This window comes from Tachyglossus aculeatus, unplaced genomic scaffold, assembly GCF_015852505.1.
Source record: "Tachyglossus aculeatus isolate mTacAcu1 unplaced genomic scaffold, mTacAcu1.pri scaffold_140_arrow_ctg1, whole genome shotgun sequence".
In the NCBI taxonomy this organism is placed as follows: Eukaryota; Metazoa; Chordata; class Mammalia; order Monotremata; family Tachyglossidae; genus Tachyglossus; species Tachyglossus aculeatus.
The window spans coordinates 4341-26015 of NW_024044866.1; the positions used below are offsets into that span (position 1 = coordinate 4341).

The 21675-nt window shown below is 44.3% G+C and overlaps 1 pseudogene; it reads left to right on the forward strand.

Annotated features, from left to right (window-relative positions):
* The first annotated feature begins 5307 nt into the window (after nt 1-5307).
* LOC119923062 lies at nt 5308-7627 on the forward strand (annotated as a pseudogene).
* Nucleotides 7628-21675: the final 14048 nt, after the last annotated feature.

Here is a 21675-nt window from a genome sequence, read left to right on the forward strand (position 1 = left end):
AAAATGTTATGAGGTTCCTGAATACCTGTAGAATCCAGTTTAAATGTGAGAGGATAAACAGTGTACCTAATGACTGCTTCAGGGCAGACCTAGAGCAAGGATGGACAAATCGAGTCAGGTAGAGACGTTTGTCACAGTCTGGGCAAAATATATTCTTTCTGACTGACCTAGAGAAGTCACCAAGTTTTTAGTGCACTTAGAGGTCCTCCTTCATAAAAGATCCAGATGTTCTGAGAGAAGGATCTTGAGCTAATATTGCAGAGAAAAATTGGAAACCAAAGGAAATTGGACAAAAATTCATTGCTGCTCTAAATCATGACTTTACTCCAAGAAACGAGATCTCAGGTCAACGTTGGGTTTATACAGAAAAAATTTGGGGTCTTATGGATTCTCAGACCTGGTGCCTTTCTAGTTTCTAGGATTCTGTATCTTTGGTGGGGGTAATGAAACAAAGCTGGGAAACGTGGTTGTGGCTGGAATGGAGTGGCCACCAGTTCCTTTCGCTTAATCATGTTAGGCCTGGGTCTGTTCTACCTCAAGGAGACTGTAACTGGAGCAAATCATTGCTGGTGTTGGGTTAACAGGGAACAGAGGACGAAATCCACATCTATAAAGGCACAGAAAGTGAGTGCTCAGATGGGTCTTTAATCACTCCACCAAAGCAAAAAAAAGTCATACTTTGTTTTCATCTTTGAGAAGTCAGGATACTGTAAATTGATCAATTTACTGATTTGTGCAGAGCACTGTTCTAAGCACTTGAGAAAGTACAATCGAATTATTATATATGGTCCTTGCATTTTATCAGGGGAGGCAAAACAAATACTGAAGTAATGTAGAGAGAGGAGGAAAGAGCTAAAGTGGATGTGTGCATGACTTAATGCTTGAATAATTGATTATATGAGATATGGACATAAGTGTTATGGAAACGTGAGTTTGTAGGTACTCAAATGGCACGGAAGTGCTGAGATCGCAAGTGAATAAAATATAGCCTGAGTAGAGGAAATAATTAATCAGAGTAGATCTCTTTGTCAGAGAGGTGATTTAAGTACCACTTTGAAATTAGGGAGTTTGAAGAAGTGGAGGAGGGGGTTCTGCAGGATTTGCAGAGGGAGGGAGTTCCAGGCAGAGAGAAAAACCTGAGAAAGCTATCCCTAGCAGAAGAGACAAGAATGAAGGACCATCTTGGAGAAGCGAAGAGTGCTAGTTGGGTGTAGAGGGAAAAGAGAATGAATAATTAGGAAGGACAGAGTTTATTGAGTGTTTTAAAGGCCAGTGATTAGGAGTTCGTACTAGATGGGGAAAGGACTGGAAAACCATTGGAGGTTTTTGAGGAGTGGAGAGATGTGGCAAAACAACTTATTAGAAAGATCAACATTTTAAGAACCAGTGTGACCTGACGGATAGAGCACGGGTCTGGGAATCAGGACCTGGGTTCTAATCCCTGACCTGCCCTTAGCTTGCATTGTTACCTTGGGCAAGTCACTTTACTTCTCTGTACCTCAGTTACCTCATCGGTAAAAAGGGGATCAATGTTAAGAGCCTACTGGGGGATGTGGATTGTGTCCAACCTGATTAGCATGTAACTACCCCAGCACTTAGTACAGTGCCTGGCACATAGTAAGCACTTAACAAATGTTATAAAAAATTACGCTGAGCTCAGAGTGAAATATGGATAGGAGAGGAGAGGGACTGATGCAGCTATCAATCCGTGAATGTGTCTCTGAGAGGGACTATCTTGCGAGCCACTAGATGAAGTAGTATATCAAAGGAGCTGTTCACGTTGGGGGCCAATACTAAAAATATTACAGGAAATAATCCACTTTAATACTACACATTTAACAAATATATTTCTTCCATTCTGGCTGATCATTGCTTCAATGACATTTTTTTCATCTCACTGAAAGGAATTTTATTCTAACTCTTATTGGCCAGCAAGTTTCTCTAATGATTATCATGTCTGGAGACTGTAAAGTCCATATGAATGGCCATTTCCGCTTCGTGTGCTTATATCAAGGCACCTAATTGGAATACCACATATTTAAGGCACCAATAAGCCCCATAAAACTGTGAATAAAATTAGGAATAGACTTAATTTGTCCCAAATCCAAAACCAGTTTTGAAACGACTCCAGGGACATTATGTGTTTCCACTGGAAATCTCAGATGAATACAGGTGCTCAAAAATGCCTTTTCCAGTGAATTTATATTTGGCTCTTCATAAATATCGCCCATATTTGTACTCTCCCAAGCACTCAGTACAATGCTCTGCACATGGTAACCAATCAATCGATCAACCACATTTATTGTTTAATGTTTGTAGAGGACTGTACTAAGCACTTGGGAGAGTACAATATAACAGAGTTAATAGATACGTTCTCTACCCATAACGAGCTTACAGGCTAGAGGGAGACACAGAAAAATATAAACAAATATATTACGGATATGTACATAGATGCTGTGAGGCCGTGGGAGTGATGCAAATCCAAATGCAAAGGCGACACAGAGGGAGTGGTAGAGAAGGAAATCAGGGCTTATTCAGGAAAATCCTCTTGGAGATGTGTCTTCAACAAGGCTTTGAAGGTGTGGAGAGTGATTGTTCAAAATGAAGAGGGAGGGCATCCAGGACAGAAGCAGAATATGGGCAAGAGGTCAGCAACGAGATAGATGAGATCAAGGCACAGCGAACAGGTTGGCATTAGAGGAGTAAAGTTTCTGGACTGGGTTTTAGTAGGCAGTAGCAAGGTATTGTAGGAGGGGGCAAGATGATTAAGTGCTTTAAAGCTGATGGTAAGGAATGGGGAATCATAGACAATGTTTTTATTGAAAAATAATCTGGGCAGCATGACGAAGTATGGATTAGAGTGGAGAGAGATGGGAGGCAGGGAGGTTAGCAAGGAGGTGAATACATTGATCAAGATGGGATAGGATAGTGCTTGGATTAACATGGTAGCAGTTTGGATAGAGAGGAAAGGGCAGATTTTAGCGATGTTGTAAAGGTTGGACTGATAGGATATAGTGACAGATTGAATATGTGAGTTGAATGAAAGAGTTGAGACAAGTATAACACCAAGGTTACGAGCTTGTGAGTCAGGAAGGATGGTGGTGCAGTGTGCAGTGATGGGAAAGTCATGGGGAGTACAAAGTTTGGGTAGGAAAATAAAACAGTGCTGTTTAGGACATGTTAAGTTTGAGATGTCGGTGGTGCATCCAAGTAGAGATGTCTTGAAGGCAGTAGGAAATATGAGACAGCAGAGGAGAGAGATCTGGGTTGGAGGTGTAGATTTGGGGATTATTCTCATAGAGATGATAGGTAGTTGGAGCAATGGGAACGAATGAGTAGGAGTGGGTGTAGTTGGAGAATAGAAGGGGACCCAGAATCTTGAGGGACCCCAACAGTTAGGGGACGTGAGGCAGAGAAGGAACCTGTGAAACAGACTGAGACTGAGCAACCAGAGAGATAGGACGAGAAGCAGGAGAGCCAGGACAGTAGACATTCAATACACTGATTGATTGATGTAAAGAGTGGGTGGGCATTGAAAGTTTGAGAGGAAGGATGCAGGATTTAGGGTACAAGGAATCTAAGGAATTGATAATTATTTGTTAAAGAATGACAGTAGGAAGTGGTGAGGGGCAAGGACAATGCCTTTAAGGAAGAGTCCTACATATTTCCATATGTTTCCTTTTGGGAAGCAGAAGCCCAAGAGGGGATTTAGTAGAAACCTATGCCAGGAAGGAAAGGAGTAAACTCCGAGGTATGTTAAGCGCTTAGTACAGTGTTCTGCACACAGTAAGCACTCAATAAATACGATTGAATGAATGAATGTTTCTTGTGGCTGTTCTTGTTTCTGAGAGCAGTACTCTCCCCATCTTCAGAGCCCTTCTAAAATCAGGTCTCCTCCATTAGGCTTTTCCTGACTGTGCCCTCACTTCTCCAATTTGCCCTTTCTTCTGCATTACCTGCCCTTGGGTCTCTACCCTTAAAACACTTTGACGTTCACCTCAGCCCCACAGCACTTATGTGCATATCCATCTATCATTTATTTTAATGATAAAATAAATCATTTTAGTACAATGATCTGCACACCATAAGTGCTCAATAAATACGACTATTTATTGCCTCCCCCTCCAGTCTGTACACTCCCCCTCCAGTCTGCACACGCCGCCGGGAGGGCCGTATACACTGGGGATGCCCTGAAGATCTGCATACAGGAGACCATCCCGCTTCGGAGGGACTAGCTGCCTAGGAGGTGGGGGACGGGCTGTACCGAACACAGCTGGCATTTTGGCAGCTTCTCACCCGCTTGTAATGTTGAGTCCCTTTCAGGTTGTATTAAAAGTGCGAGCTGGGAAGTCCCTCCAGTCTGTACACTCCTTCTGGGCAGGGATCAGGTCTACCTACTCTAGTTAGTTAATCATATTTATTGAGCATATACTATGTGCAGAGTACCATATGAAGAACTTTGGGAGAATAAATACAGAAACATCATAGCAGACACATTCCCTGCTCACAGCGAACTTACAATCTCTATTGTATTGTACTCTCCCAGGCATTGAATATAGCACTTCAGGGACTCAATAAATACCATTGATTGATTGACTGATTGATAATAGGACAAGAAAGAGGATCCCTTATTTTGAGAATAAAAAAACAGAGATGGTAGTTTTATGGACTATGAACATTTTCAGGAATCTTTGTGGCCATTTGTTTCCTTTCACCAATAGAACCCCATACCTATTAGGGAGTATATCTGGAGTGGAATCATAGAAACAAGATAGTCTGAAAGGAACTTTTAGTTGTCCTAACTTCTGCCATAGGAGGTATTCACAGCGAGAAGAGGGAATAAACGTACCCTGACAGTACGTACACCTTGTCTACTAAAAAGAGACAACAGTTTTCTAAAACAAACAATTCAGCAAAGCTGATTCGTGGCTTAATGGAAAGAGCATGGGCTTGAGAATCAGAAATCATGGGTTCTAATCCCACGTCTTCCATTTGTCAGCCTTGTGACTTTGGGCAAGACACTTAACTTCTCTGTGCCTCAGTTACCTCATTTGTAAAATGAGGGTGAAGACTGTTAGCCCCTCGTGGGACATCCTGATTACCTTGTATCTATCCCAGCGCTTAAAACAGTGCCTGGCACATAGCAAGTGCTTAGCAAATTACTATTTCCTATTTGTTGCCTCCCTCGGACCTCAGGAGCCAGAACACGGGATGGTGGACCATTTTCCACCTGAACATCTAGAATGAAGTTCCATCCGGACTAAGCACAAGACGGACGGGGGCTGTGGAGGCGTGGGGGGAGACGTGATGTTGCTTCTAGTCGGTTCTGGGTCTGCCATCTTGCTTGTGAGACAGCAAGGACTGTGCTTCTTCTTCAGCCTTGGCCGCCAGACCACGATGTTCTCTGCTGCCACCTTCACTGCCACCTCCGTGTATCCAGAGCCCAACCAGGAGCTGGAGCCATGCAGCCTCGCCGGCCACTTCCAGCTGAGCTTCTAGCCCTACTCTTTCAATGGAGTAACTGTCCTGGCAATTGCCGGAGAAGATTTGTTCTATCATTGCCTCTGACACATGATTGAGTGAAGGTTATTCAATTCACAGCCGGGACAACCCAAAGTGCTACATACTAATGTACCGGATGGTCATTGGATGTTGTGGCTTTCACGGAGACTGCCTGACGCTCACCAGAACCATTGAAGCAAGATTAAAGATGTACAAACACTCCAACAACAAGACCATGACCACCAGCGCCATTGAAGCTATGCTGTCCACTATACTGTATTCGAGGCACTTCTTCCCGTACTATGTCTACATCATCATCGGGGGTCTCGATGAGGAAGGGAAGGGTGCAGTGTAAGCTTCGATCCCATCGCCTCATACCAGATAGACAGCTTCAAGGCCGGAGGCTCGTCAAGCACCATGCTCAGGCCTCTGCTGGACAACCAGATTCATTCATTCATTCATTCATTCATTCATTCATTCAATCGTATTTATTGAGCGCTTACTGTGTGCAGAGCACTGTACTAAGCGCTTGGGAAGTACAAGTTGGCAACATGTAGAGACGGTCCCCACCCAACAATGGGCTCACAATCTAGAGGGGGAGACAGACAACAAATCAAAATGTGTGGACAAATGTCGTCACAAAAATAAATGTAAATGAAGCTAGACACACATTATTTACAAAATAAATATAATAGTAAATATGTACAAGTAAAATAAATCGAGTAATAAATCTATACAAACGTATATACAGGTGCTGTGGGGAGGGGAAGGAGGTAGGGCGGTGGGGATGGGGAGGAGGAGAGGAAAAGAGGGCTCAGTCTGGGAAGGCCTCCTGGAGGAGATGAGCTCTCAGTAGGGCTTTGAAAGGAGGAAGAGAACTAGCTTGGCGGATGTGCGGAAGGAGGGCATTCCAGGCCAGAGGGAAGACGTGAGCCGGGGGTCGATGGCCGGGCAGGCGAGAATGAGATACAGTGAGGAGGTTAGTGGCAGAGGAGCAGAGGGTGTGGGCTGGGCTGTAGAAAGAGAGAGGGGAGATGAGGTAGGAGGGGGCGAGGTGATGGAGAGCTTTGAAGCCGAGAGTGAAGAGTTTTAGCTTGATGTGTAGGTTGACTAGCTGCTACTGGAGAATTTTGAGGAGGGGAATAACATGCCCAGAGCGTTTCTGCACAAAGATGATCCGGGAAGAAGCATGAAGTATAGACTGAAGTTGTGAGAGACAGGAGGATGGGAGATCAGAGAGGAGGCTGATGCAGTAATACAGTCGGGATAGGATGAGAGACTGAACCAGCAAGGTAGCAGTCTGGATGGAGAGGGAAGGGCGGATCTTGGCGATGCTGCGGAGGTGAGACCGGCAGGTTTTGGTGGCGGATTGGATGTGAGGGCTGAACGAGAGAGCGGAGTCGAGGATGACACCAAGGTTGCGAGCTTGTGAGACGGGAAGGATGGTAGTGCCATCTACAGTGCTGGGAAAGTCAGGGAGAGGGCAGGGTTTGAAAGGGAAGATAAGGAGTTCAGTCTTTGGCATACTGAGTTTCAGATGGCGGACAGATATCCATATGGAGATGTCCTGAAGGCAAGAGGAGACCCGAGCCTGACGGGAGGGAGAGGGAGCAGGGGCAGACATGTAGATTTGGGTGTCATCAGCATAAAGATGATAGTTGAAGCTGTGGGAGCGAATGAGTTTACCAAAGGAGTGAGTGTAGATAGAGAACAGAACGGTACCAAGAACTGACCCTTTAGGAACCCCTACAGTAAGGAGATGGGAGGGGAAGGAGCAGCCCATCAAGGGGAATGAGAATGAACAGCCGGAGAGATAAGAGGAGAACCAGGAGAGGACGGAGTCTGTGAAGTCAAAGTTGGATTGCGTGTTGAGGAGAAGGGGGTGGTCCACAGTGTCGAAGGCAGCTGAGAGGTCGAGGAGGATTAGGGTAGAGTAGGAGCCGTTGGATTTGGCAAGATAGGTTTCAAGAACATGCAGAACGTGGAGCACATTCCCTTGACCTTGGGGAAGGCCCTGCAGCTGGTCAAAGATGTCTTCATCTCCGCCGCTGAGAGGGACGTATACACTGGGGATGCCCTGAAGATCTGCATCCAGGAGGAGACCATCCCACGTCGGAGGGACTAGCTGCCTAGGAGGTGGGGGACGGGCTGTACCGAACACAGCTGGCATTTTGGCAGCTTCTCACCCGCTTGTAATGTTGAGTCGCTTTCAGGTTGTATTAAAAGTGCGAGCTGGGAAGTCCCGGCTATGGCACTCTCTGCAAAGTTCCCCACCCCCAAACTCCCAAGTTCCTGCTCCCGAGGCCCGGCCCTCATCCTGGAGATGGAGAGCAGTATGGGGGTGGGGCGCGAGGACTCTGCTCTGTACGCTTTGGATAGGCGTGGGGCTCCAGTCCCGAAAGGTGACCGGAAGTGACTGTCTGCTAAAGTCTGCCCAGTGCCCATGAGTGCCGGCCCGTAGCCCGCTGGGTGCATAATGCCGGTGGGGAGGACCGGAGCAGATGGTGACCAACTCTAGTGTCAGGACCCTCGAGATGCTACCTACCTGTTGGGCGAATTGCCTTGGGGTCAAGCCCGAGTGGATTTTGTATGAGTAGGCTCCATGCTGATTTCAGCAATTTTTAGAGATTGTGGCTGTGGCAACCTGCCAAAATCAATGGTTCGCAAGGCACCAAAAATGTCAGGCAGAATCCATGGGCGATTCAGGTTCTTGTCCCGTCTGGCTAAAAAGAGCTGTATTTGGGCTCCCATCCAGAGATTATGGAGTGGGACGGGCGTGGGGAGGAAGATTCTCACATGCAGGAGTTTGAAAATCGAGGTCTCTGGCCCTTTGCTGACAGGATTCCCGAGTAGGAACGTGGATAATCACTGTAGATGTCGGCCCTTGCCACCTCAGGCAGACCCGTCTGATGAGGGTATAGCCCAGTGCTTTGCCCACAATAGGCATCCAGCTCAATGCTCTGACCAGGGGAGGTGTCCAATCTGGTGCTCTGCCCATAATAGGGTGCTCAACAGTTAGAGATACTGATGCCCTTGTTCCTCTGCTCACTCCCAGCCCTGTTAGTGGGGGAGGCTGATTGAGCATGGTGTGTGCATGGGTTGGGGGAGATTCTGTGCTGAGGCTCAGTGTGGTGTGGTGTTCAGCTGGGGCTGCTGATGGTCACTTACTCAAGTGGCTGAGAAAAGGGTCTGAGATAAAGGTGGGGAGGGAGCAGGTGTGGTTTGATGGGTGAAGGAAAGGGTGATGGAAGGGAGAGTTAAGGAGGGGCCACTGCCCTCTGAAAGCATGGGAAGTGGATGAGGGCTAAGAGGCCAGGGCCAGGGATCAGTGAACCTGGGTTCTAAACCTGGTTTGGCTTGGCCTCCGTTTTCTGTGCTAAAATGAGGATAATAAACAGCATGGTGGGAAAATCACAGGCCTGGGAGTCAGATGCCCTGGATTTTTAATCCTTGCTTTACCACTTGTCTGCTGTGTGATCTTCGTTAAGTCCTTTTACTTCTCTGTGCCTCAGTTTCCTCATCTGTAATATGGGGATTTAATCCTATGCCATCATACTTCAGCTGTGAGGCTCATGTGGGACTGCGACTGCATCTAACACCTGGCCCACGTCCTGCCTCTGGCCTGGAATGCTCTCCCTCCACATATGTGCCAACCTAACTCTCTTCCTCCCTTCAAAGCCCTACTGAGAGCTCACATCCTCCAGGAGACGTTCCCAGACTGAGCCCCACATTTTTCCTCTCCTCCTTCTCCCGTCACCATCGCCCCCTTTCCTCCTTCTGCCCTACTTCCCCTCCCCACAGCACTTGTGTATATCTGTACATATTTATTACTCTATTTTATTAATGATGTGTATGTAGCTATAATTCTATTTATTCTAATGGAATTGACACCTGTCTACTTGTTTTGTTTTGCTGTCTATCTCCCCCTTCTAATAATAATAATAATAATGACATTTATTAAACGCTTACTATGTACAAAGCACTGTTCTAAGCGCTGGGGAGGTTACATGGTGATCAGGTTGTCCCACGGGGGGCCCACAGTCTTCATCCCCATTTTATAGATGAGGTAACTGAGGCACAGAGAAGTTAAGTGACTTGCCCAAAGTCACACAACTGACAATTGGCAGTGCCGGGATTTGAACCTGTGACCTCTGCCTCCAAAGCCCGTGCTCTTTCCACTGAGCCACGCTGCTTCTAGACTGTGAACCCATTGTTGTGTAGGGACCATCTCTATATGTTGCTGATTTGTACTTCCCAAGCGCTTAGTACAATGATCTGCACACCATAAGCGCTCAATAAATACGACTAAATGAATGAACAAATGCTATTATTTTATTATTATTATTATTTTTATTATTATTGTTATGATCAACCCTCAGTAAAGCAAAATGGCTTCTGTTGGGAGCTCCTGTGTGCTGTGAAATTCATCAGTCAATCAATCACATTTACTGAGCACTTAAAGTGTTCCGAGAACTGATGATGATGATGGTATTTGTTATGTGCTTACTATGTGCCAAGCACTGTTCTAAACGCTGGGGTAGATACAAGTTAATCAGGTTGTCCCACATGGGGCTCACAGTCTTCATCTCCAATTTACAGATAGGGGAACTGAGGCACAGAGGACTTAAGTGACTTGCCCAAGGTCACACAGCTGACAAGTAACAGAGTTGAGATTAGAACCCAGGACCTCTGACTCCCAAGTCCGTGCCCTTTTCAGTAGGCAACGCTGATCCTCAAGCACTGCACTAAGTGCTTAGGAAAATACAACAAATGTGGTAAACATGTTCCCTGCTCACATTGAGCTTACAATCAAGAGGGGGAAACCAACATTAATTATAAATAAATAAATTACAGTTAGGTACATAACTTCTGTCGGGCTGAGGGAGGGGTGAATAAAGGGGGAAAATCCAAATGAAATGCTACCAATGGTAGTAGCCATGTTGATTGATAGGCTCTGAACTAAGGGGAAAGAATACCAGATTCAGCGTATCTAAGCACTTAGTGCTTAGTACTTAGTGCTTTCTGCACAGAGAAAGGACTCAGTAAATACCATTGATTGATGGATAACCCGTGCCCGAAGGTAGGGTATAATGCAAGTCACTTGGCTTGATTTTTCTTTCTGTCAAATGGGACCACGATGTTTCATGAATGAGTGAAATATTAGGTAAAGAAATAAAGTAACTTGGGTTCCATGGGGAAAAAAATGGTGCCAAAGAAATTAAATTATTTTTATCTTTTCAGGTAAACCAGTTCTCTGTTGTGCATTCTCACCGGTATGTTCATCACCAACACTGAATCAATGGAAAAAAGGAAATATGTGACCGAATTAATTCTCTTGGGACTTATCCAGAATTCATAGTTGTAGAATCTTTTATTTGTTTTGTTCCTAATCATCTACCTGGTAACTCTTTTAGGAAACCTGCTTGTGGTCATAACCATCAAGGCCAGCCAGAATCTCAGCTCTCCTATGTACTACTTCCTTTGTTACTTACCTTTCATACATGCCTTCTACCCCTCTTCTACTACTTCCAAAATGATTTTAGACCACTTGTCTGCCAGGAAAGCCATCTCCTATGATTGCTGTAGGGTCGAGCTCTTTCAATCACGCTTCTTTGGAGGGACAGAGGTCATCCTTTTCATTTTGCTGGCCTTTGATCATTATATGGCCATCTGCAAACCCCTGCACTATTTGATCATCATGAACCGGCAGGTGTGTACCCTACTGGTTGACGTGGCCTGGGTAGAGGGCTTCTTTCATTAAATAATTCAGATTCTCTTCCTATTCCGGCTGCCCTTTGTAGTCTCAATATCATTGATCATTTTTTCTGTGACATGTACCCTTTGTTGGAACTTGCCTTCATAGACACCTACGTCATGGGCCTGTCGGTGGCTGTCAATAGTGGCCTGATCTACACTGTCTGTTTCCTCATGTTTGTCGTCTCCTATGTGGCCATCTTGAACTCCCTAAAAGGTTATAGTTCAGAGGGAAGGCACAAAACCCTCTCCACTTTTGGCTCTGACGTCACGGTTGTCATGCTGTTCTTCGTTCCCTGCATCTTCACCTACATGAGTCCTGCATCCACCTTCCCCATGGATAAAGCAGTGGCCATATTCTACGTTTTCATTACTCCCATGCTAAAACCATTGATCTTCACTGTGAGAAATGTGGAGGTGAAAAATGCTATGAGGAAGTTATGGAACCAAATAATGACTTCAGGAGAGAAGTGATTCACTTTCTGAGAATTATGTTTTCGTTTTTTTCAGTGGGAGAAGGAAGAAACCAGGGGCATCTTCAGATGCTTTAAGGAAAATCACTGTGCCATAATCTCTTCTAAAAGAACGGTACTTGAAGGTTTTAATGTATTCTGAATTGGCGGATCAATGAATGTCATTTCCTGTATGTGTTTAATAAGTCTTCCTTCTCATTATACACATTGATTAAAAACTGCTTTCAGTACATTCTAGTGGAAATTAGAATGCTCTTAAGGAAAGAATAGAAGGGAAAACAGATCATTTTGGTAGATTGGAGAACACTCAGGATTATATACTCAATAAGCGAAATAAATATGTCCAGCGTGTCATTGCAATAACTTTAAACATGAAGGAGAAGAGAGATTTTTATTGGGATTTGGATAGACTTGATGCAGCAGAGTCAGCATTCTGTGATGAAGAAAAAGGGAGGAAACCTTAGGGACAACCTGGACCTTGGAAAATCAGAAAGAATGGCCCATGCCTGCCCAAGTGGGCCCTGCATCAGCTTTTTAATCACCAAATAGCCACCCACTTTCAGATGAAACAAAACCCATCTTGACTATACTCCAACACAGTATTACTCTTTGACAGTGAAACCTAAAAATTATTCAGATTATTGTTGCTATACATGATGTAGAATGTTAATCTGACCATTACTAAACACAATAATAATGATTAGAAGAATCATGGAAAATAATGAAAATTGTGGTATTTGATAAGCCCTTATTAAGTGCCAAATGCTGTATTGAGCCCCGGAGTAGACACAAGCTAATCTGGTTGGACAGTGTCTGTCCCACATAGGGTTCACAGTCCAAGCAGGAGGCAGAACCTCCATTTTACACTTGAGGAAACTGAAGCACCATGAGGTTAAGCAACTTGCCCACGGTAACACAGGAAACAAGTGTCAGAGGCAGTATTAGAATTTATGTCTTCTGACTCCCAGGCCTGTGGTCTTTCTACTAGGCCATGTTACTTCTCCAAATCCAAGTATCATGAGGTACCAAAAATATCAGTTAAATTGTGCAGATGGTTTGATGTCCATCTTCTGAAGAATTAAATTACCTGCAAGAGGCTTAATGATGACCTTCGCTAGCCCTTTCAGAACGAAGAATACCGTGTGTCATTATCAATGACAACATCAATTATTTTTCGATGTGAGATATTACCTTGGGAAGTATTTCAAGACATATACTCTATTACTTGGTATCATCTGGAATTTAAATTGAAAGCCTCTTGAGGGCAGGGATTTTCATTTTATGTGAGAAGCAGCACGCATGACCTAAGGGAAAGAGTACTGGTCTCGGAGTCAAGCGACCTGAGGTTTAAATCCTTCTTAAACCATGTAAATACATATTACTCCTTCACAGAGATCTCCGCTCTCTTGACCCCATCCATCTTCTGAGCGCCTCACACCCCACCTCTCCTCCCTCTCCTCTGTACCTAAACTTGATGATCAGATTACTGTGCTCAACTCTACCCTTTCTACTCAGCTAGACTCACTCGCTCCCCTTTCCCTTTGCCGCTCTCGTACCACTAACCCACAGCCCTGGATCACTGCCACTGTCCGCCTCCTTCGCTCTTATGCTCGAGCTGCCGAACGCTGCTGGCGAAATTCTAAACACCATGCCAACCTCGTTCACTTCAAGTTTATCCTTTTCTGTCTTAGCTCTGCCCTCTCCTCTGCCAGACAAAACTATTTCTCCTCCCTTATTGACACCCATGCCCATCATCCCTGTCAGCTCTTCCACACATTCAATTCCCTTCTCAGGCCCCGGTTTCTCCCCCTCCTCCTTCCCTCACACCCAAGGATCTGGCCTCCTACTTCATTAATGAAATTAAATCCATTAGGTACGACCTCCCCAAAGTCAATCCCCCGCCTTCCCCAACCCCCCGGCTCTCAACACTCTCTGCTACTCTCCCATCCTTCCCAGCAGTATCCTCAGAGGAGCTCTCCTCCCTCCTCTCAAGTGCTACTCCGGCCACCTGTGCTTCTGACTCCATTCCCTCTCATCTCATGAAATCTCTCGCTCCATCCCTTCTCCCCTCCTTAACTTCCATCTTCAACCGCTCACTCTCCACTGGTTCCTTCCCCTCTGCCTTCAAACATGCCCATGTATCTCCCATCCTAAAAATACCCTCTCTTGACCCCACCTCATCTTCTAGTTATCGCCCCATCTCCCTCCTACCATTCCTTCCCAAACTCCTAGAACGAGTTGTCTACACGTGCTTCCTCGAATTCCTCAACACCAACTCTCTCCTCGACCCCCTCCAGTCTGGCTCCTCCTCCCCCTCCCATCCCCTTACTGTGGGGGTTCCCCAAGGTACAGTTCTCGGTCCCCTTCTGCTCTCTATCTACACTCACTCCCTTGGTGACCTCATTCACTCCCACGGCTTCAGCTATCATCTCAACGCTGATGACACCCAAATCTACATCTCTGCCCCTGCTCTCTCCCCCTCCCTCCAGGCTCGCATCTCCTCCTGCCTTCAGGACATCTCCTTCTGGATGTCTGCCCGCCACCTAAAACTCAACATGTCCAAGACTGAACTCCTTGTCTTCCCGCCCAAACCCTGCCCTTTCCCTGACTTTCCCATCACTGTTGACAGCACTACCATCCTTCCTGTCTCACAAGCCCGCAACCTTGGTGTCATCCTCGATTCTGCTCTCTCATTCACCCCTCATATCCAAGCCATCACCAAAACCTGCCAGTCTCAGCTCCGCAACATTGCCAAGATCCGCCCTTTCCTCTCCATCCATACCGCTACCCTTCTCGTTCAAGCTCTCATCCTATCCCGTCTGGACTACTGCATCAGCCTTCTCTCTGATCTCCCATCCTGGTGTCTCTCCCCACTTCAATCCATACTTCACGGCGCTGCCTGGATTGCCTTTGTCCAGAAACGCTCTGGGCATGTTACTCCCCTCCTCAAAAATCCCCAGTGGCTACCAATCAATCTGCGCATCAGGCAGAAACTCATCACCCTCGTCTTCAAGACTCTCCATCACCTCGCCCCCTCCTACCTCACCTCCCTTCTCTCCTTCTACAGCCCAGCCCGCACCCTCTGCTCCTCTACCGCTAATCTCCTCACCGTGCCTCGTTCTCGCCTGTCCTGCCGTCGACCCCCGGCCCACGTCATCCTCCTGGACTGGAATGCCCTCCCTCCTCATATCTGCCAAGCTAGCTCTATTCCTCCCTTCAAGGCCCTACTGAGAGCTCACCTCCTCCAGGAGGCCTTCCCAGACTGAGCCCCCTCCTTCCTCTCCCCCTCGTCCCCCTAACCTCCCTCCCTTCCCCACAGCACCTGTATATATGTATATATGTTTGTACGTATTTGTTACTCTATTCATTTATTTATTTATTTTACTTGTACATATCTATTCTATTTATTTTATTTTGTTAATATGTTTGGTTTTGTTCTCTGTCTCCCCCTTCTGGACTGTGAGCCCACTGTTGGGTAGGGACTGTCTCTATATGTTGTCAACTTGTACTTCCCAAGCGCTTAGTACAGTGCTCTGCACACAGTAAGCGCTCAATAAATACGATTGATTGATTGATTCTTCCACGTACTGTGTTACCTTGGGCAAGTCACTATTTTTGTGGTACTTATTAATACTACTACTACTACTACTACTACTACTACTAATAATAATAATAATAATAATAATAACTACTACTACTACTAATAATAATAATAATGGCATTTATTAAGTACTTACTATGTGCAAAGCACTGTTCTAAGAGATGGGGACGTTACAAGATTATCAGGTTTTCCCTCGTGAGTCTCACAGTCTCAATCCCCATTTTACAGGTGAGGTAACTGAGGCACAGAGAAGTTGTGACTTGCCCAAAGTCGCACAGCTGACAATTGGCAGAGGCAGGATTTGAACCTATGGCCTCTGACTCCACAGCCCATGCTCTTTTCTACTGAGCCATGCTGCTTCTCAAAGTGCTTTTATTAAGCACTTACAATGTTCCAAGCACTGTACAAACACTGGGGTGGATACCAGATTATAATAATTACGATATTTGTTAAGTACCTACTATATGACAGGCACTGTAGTAAGTGTTTGGCACTGTACTAAGCTCCGGGCAACAGAGCCCTGGACTCAGTCCATATCCCACATAAGGTTGATAGTCTAAGTAGGAGGGGGTAGGATTTGATCCCATTTTACTGATTGGTAATTGAGGTACGGAGAAGCTCAATGACTTATTCAAGGTTACACAGCAGACAGAGCCAGGATTAGAACCCAGTTCATCTGACTCCCAGGCCCGTTCTCTTTCCTCCAGGCCAGCTTCCTTCCTACTTAACTTCACTGTGCTTCAGTTTTCTTATCTGTAAAAATGGGAATACGATCCCTCTCCTCTTTCTGTCAGACTGGGAGCCTTATATGGGACTGGAATTGTGTCTGATCCGCTTAAATTGTGGTAATGTAAAGCAGAAGCTCCGTACCATTGGCTTTAAAGCATCCCATCACCTTGCCTCTTCGTACCTCACCTTGCTACTCTCCTACTACAACCCAGCCTACAGACTTCATTCCTCTTATGTCAACCTTCTCTTTCTACCTTGATCTCATCTACCTCACTGCTAAGCCCTCACCCATGTCCTCTTCATGTCAAGCCACTTAACTTCTCTGTGACTTAGTTACCTCAGCTGTAAAATGGGAATTACGACTGTGAGACCCAGGTGGGATAACCTGATTACCAGCCCTTAGAACAGTTCTTAGCACATATTAAGCGCTTAACAAATACCATCATCATCATCATCATTTCCTACCTCTGGCCTGGAATGCCCTCCCTCTTCCTATCCAACAGACATTTACTCTCCCCACTTTCAAAGCCTCATTGAAGGCATAACCCCTCCAGGAGGCCTTCCCTGACTAAACTCTCATTTCCCTCTTGACTTTCTCTCCTCATTCATCCCCCGACCCAGCCCCATAGCACTTATGCACACATCCGTAATTTATTCATTTATATTAATGTCTGTCTCCCCCCTCTAGACTGTAAGCTCAGTGTTCACAGGGAGTGTGTCTGTTATATTGTCGTGTTGTACTCTCCCTAGCACTTAGTACAGTGTCCTGTACACAGTTAGCTTTCAATAAATGCTACTGATTGGTTGACTGATTGATTACATCTACTCCAGTTTTTTATACGGTGCTTGGCTCCCTAGTAACTATCATTCCTATAATTATTTTACTATCCCAAGTGCTTAGTACAATGCTTTGTACTCACACATCCATGACATGTATGTATATATATCTTTATACTCAGTTGCTTCCCTTACCTGTAATTTATTTTAATGTTTGTCTCCCCCAATCTATTGCAACCTCCTTGGGGTCGGTGATCTTGTCAACTCTCCTCTCCTAGGTACTTAGCTCAGTGTGCTGTCCAAAGTAAATGCTCAATAAATACAGTTGATTGATTGTTCTGTATACAGCAGACACTCAATAAATTCCAATAATGAATTGATTGAAGAAACACTGGGCTTCACTGCTATGGAGATATCAAAGGTATTCCTTCGGTTTCCTGTAGACTGTGAAGTTGTTATGGGCAGGCAATGCGTTTGTTGTTATACTGTACTTTCCTAAGTGCTTAGTACAGTGCTTTGCACACAGTAAATGCTTAATAAATACCATTGAATGGAGTAATGAAAGTTCAGCTGCTGTTGTTTTATCGGGGCATTTTTAGTGTATCTTCAATACCTAGGAAATATGAAATATTTTGCCCAGTCAGATCTCCTTTAACGAGGTAACAGGACAAAATCAGGCACGTGTCCACTAGCCAAATAACTTGTTGTTTATTTCACATCTGCTTAGCCTATGGATGCATTCATCTTTGAAGAATCTCTGCAGATGTTACATACCATAGCAGAATGACATAGAAGGTAGAAAATTCCCTGGGCACTGATAAAATCCTCAGTAAGTTCAGCCAGGGGGGAAATACCACTGTGAGAATGATTAAGCTCTGTTGTTGCTGTTGTTGTTCAGAGTGGATTAAGGTCATTCATATCATGGTGTTCAACTCCTTGTGAACATTTCCTATAAAGTTCTCTTCAAGGAAGCAGACGTGAAACATCCCAAGGTCAGTTAAATCCCCCAAATGGGGACATGCATGTTTGTTCCAAGAAAAATCCAATTTAGTCTTTTTTTGGCAAGCCTTTTTCAAAAGGAAGATTTGGTGCCATTAGATGTATGGTATTCATCAGACCCTTGGATGTTCATGGAGTTAGCCCTGGAAGTGAAAATAATTTTCTGAAAGCGTCTCAGAATGGAAGAAAGGATTTCTAACACTAGAGATTGAAAAAGTCCTTTTCTACTGTTTATGGTCTCCCAGAGCTATGGATGGGACATGTTTCCTAAATCAACACCATAGCAAAAAAGGTATTAGGCAAAATGTAAAAGTTTTTCTTGTATTAGGTCTGATAGCATGGTCTCCAAGACAAAAGCAGAAATAATTGAGGCCACAGGGAAAGATTTATAGAAAGGATTATTAAAATAGTTCTCTATAAACAAGGCTCTCCATTTACAAGAAGTATTGTCCTTATCTATCGAAGGTAGTTTGCCACCTAAGCTTTTCAAAGCTAGAGAAATAACATCGTCATCTTTGGAAGTAGCAAAAGATATGTCTTCCCAGTTCGACTTGCTTTTTGAGTTTTAGTCTTCCAAATAATGTGTCACAAGTTTCTCCTCTCATTGAATCTACTTGAACATAAGCTCTTGAATGTGTTTAGTGGTGTATAGCTGTTTAAAATATGTTGATATGAATATTTGTTTTCTCAGCCTCTTTGTGAAGTCACAACTGCAAAACTTCATGGTTATCATGGCAGGTCCCAGGGAAATTAAAAAATTCAGCTCAGGTTAAGCTATATGAGAATTCATATGTTTGTTGAATCCAGCAAAGACATTCTTCACACTTCTGTAAGACCATTGTTGACAGGATAAGTGTACCACCTGCTTGTTATGAACTTCCTAAGCTATTGAACAGGAGAGCTGTGTGTCCTAATGGAAAAGCATGGGCCCGGGAGTCAGAAGGCCTGGGTTCTAATCTCAAATTTGCCAATTACCTTCTGTATGACCTTGGTCAAGTCACGTAACTTCTCTGGGCATCAGTTATCTAATCTGTAAAATGAGAATTAAAATGGTGAGCCTTGTGTAGGACAGGGACTGGGACCAATCCTTGTATCCTTAATCTTGTATCTATTCAAGCACTTAGTACACAGCCTGACACGTAGTAAGTGCTTAACAAATTCCATAAAAATTCCATAAAAATTCCATAAATAAAACCGCAAAACAGGGAATTAATACTTCCTTATCACTATTTTATTCACTTGAAAAATAAAGAAATGAACAAAAACATATTAGAAGTTTAAAAATTAAGTTTGGCAAGGACTGTATATTCTAAAGCATTTGGACAATATCAGCATTCAGGAATTGTTTGATGACAATACTAGAGCACCGTAACAAGGAATATTTTTATCTCAGGTACAGGTATTTCATTTGCCATATTTATAATTCAATCAATCAGTCAATCATATTTATTATAATGGTATTTATTAAGCACTTACAATGTGCAAAGCATGGTTCTAAGCGCTGGGGAGGTTACAAGGTGATCAGGTTGTCCCACGGGGGGGCTCACAGTCTTCATCCCCATTTTACAGATGAAGTAACTGAGGCACAGAGAAGTGAGGTGACTTGCCCAAAGTCACACGGCTGACAATTGGCAGAGCAGGGATTTGAACCCATGACCTCTGACTCCAAAGCCCGGGCTCTTTCTATTGAGCCATGCTGCTTCTCTGAGCATTGAGCGCTTTCTGTGTCCTGTCACTGTACTAAGCATTTGGGACAGTACTGTATAACAGAATTGGTAGACAGGTTCCCTGTCCACAAGGTGAAGACAGTCAAATAGCATTGTAGATAATCTGTTTGAACGTTAAAATTTCATGCATCAACTTTTGAAAATTTTTCATGCTCTAGTCAGACACAGGAAAGCTTATTGTTTTAACTGAGCTGGCTACCTGAATGTGAATTCACTGATGCAGCAAGGACATTCCACTGGTTCCTGGTTTTTATCTGCTTTTTTTTGCCCTCTAATTGAAATTCAGCAATTGAGTTGCTATTGTACTGCACTAAACCTCATTTCCCCTTTGTAAAATGAAGAAGCTAAATAGAGTTCCATCTAATTCACACAGAGTTTGCAGGGAAGAAATGAGGTAATAGAAATGGAACCTTTGAAGTCCTACGAAGAGCAGCTCTGCTTATATCTAAGACTTTCTCATTTGTAATTTTCATTATATTTGCAGGTTAAACAGGCTCTCACTTCAGAGCTGACCTCCTCCACAGGAAGAGATGGAAAATAAAAACTACGTGACTGAATCCATTCTCTTGGGACTTTCCCAGAATTCTGAGTTGCAGAAAGTGTTATTTGTGTTTTTTTCATCATCTATATGCCTATATAGATGACTATAGGGAGGAACCTGCTCATTGTGGTAACAGTAATCGCTAGCCAGAATCTATGCTCCCCCATGTACTTCTTTCTTGCCTAATTGCCCTTGGTGGATGCCTTTTACTCTACTGCCAGAGCCCCCAAGATGATCATAGATTTACTCTATGAGAAGAAAACCATCTCCTTCAAAGGCTGTAATGATCCAGTTTTTTGTGGAACACTTATTTGGATGTGCTGAGGTCTTTGCCCTGGTAGTCATGTCCTATGACCACTACACGGCCATTTGTAAACCTCTGTACTGTATGTCCACCATGAATCGGTGGGATTGTGGACCTATGGTGGGATTGCCCTGGGAGGGAGGCTTTCTGCACTCAATGGAACAACTTCTCTTTATGTTTCGGTTGCCTTTATATGGCCCCAACGTCACTGACCACTTTTTCTGTGATACATACCCTCTGTTGGAACACGACTGCACTGATACCTACTTCATTGGCCTATCAGTGCCTGGCAATGGTGGGGCCATCTGTGCGATCATCTTTCTCTTGCTACTCCTCTCCTATGCAGTTATCCTGCGCTCCCTGAAATCCCTCACTTTAGAAAAGACACACAACCCTCCAGAGCTGCAGCTCCTACGTCACTGGGGTTCCCTGCATTTTCATGTACATGAGGCCTGTGTGCACCGTCCTCATAGATAAATCAATGACTGTATTCTTTATATTACCACCCCGATGCTGAATCCTTAATCTGCATTCTGAGAAATGTAGAGGTAAAAGATGCTATGAAGAAGCTCTGGAGGAGGAAAGCCATTTTAAATTGACATAATAACAATAATAATAATAATGATATTTCTCAAGTGCTTCCTATGTGCAAGGCACTGTACTAGGTGCTGTGGTTGATACAAGCAAATCGGGTTGTGAAAAAGCCAGAGTGAAAATAAATTTATTGATATGGAGTACAAAAAGAGCAACAGAATCATACATTCAAATGCATTTATTGAGTGCTTACTGTGTGCAGAGCACTGTACTTAAGCACTTGGGAAGTACAATTCAGCAACAAATAGAGACAATCCCTGCCCACAAGGGGCTCACAATCTATAAGGGAGAGATAGACATCAAACCTAGTAAACAGACATCAGTAGCATCATTAGAAATAAATAGAATTATGAATATATGCACACCATTAATAAAAATAAATAGAATCATAATTATGAACATGTACATATAAACACAAGTGCTGTGGGTCGCGGAGGGGCATAGAGGACAGGGAGTGAGTTGGGGGGATGGGGAAGGGAGGGGGAGGCAGAAGAGGATGGGGGATTAGTCTGGGAAAGCCTCTTCTACTGCTTATTCTGTGTTCAAAGGACACCTGAGTGAAGTGCAAATATTTTTGAATTTGTAGCAATTTCTTACGTACGGGCATCTCACCACCTGTCATTCCTGTTCCTGAATTTGGTTTGCAAGTCACAGAACAGGTTTCTGAAAGCTTT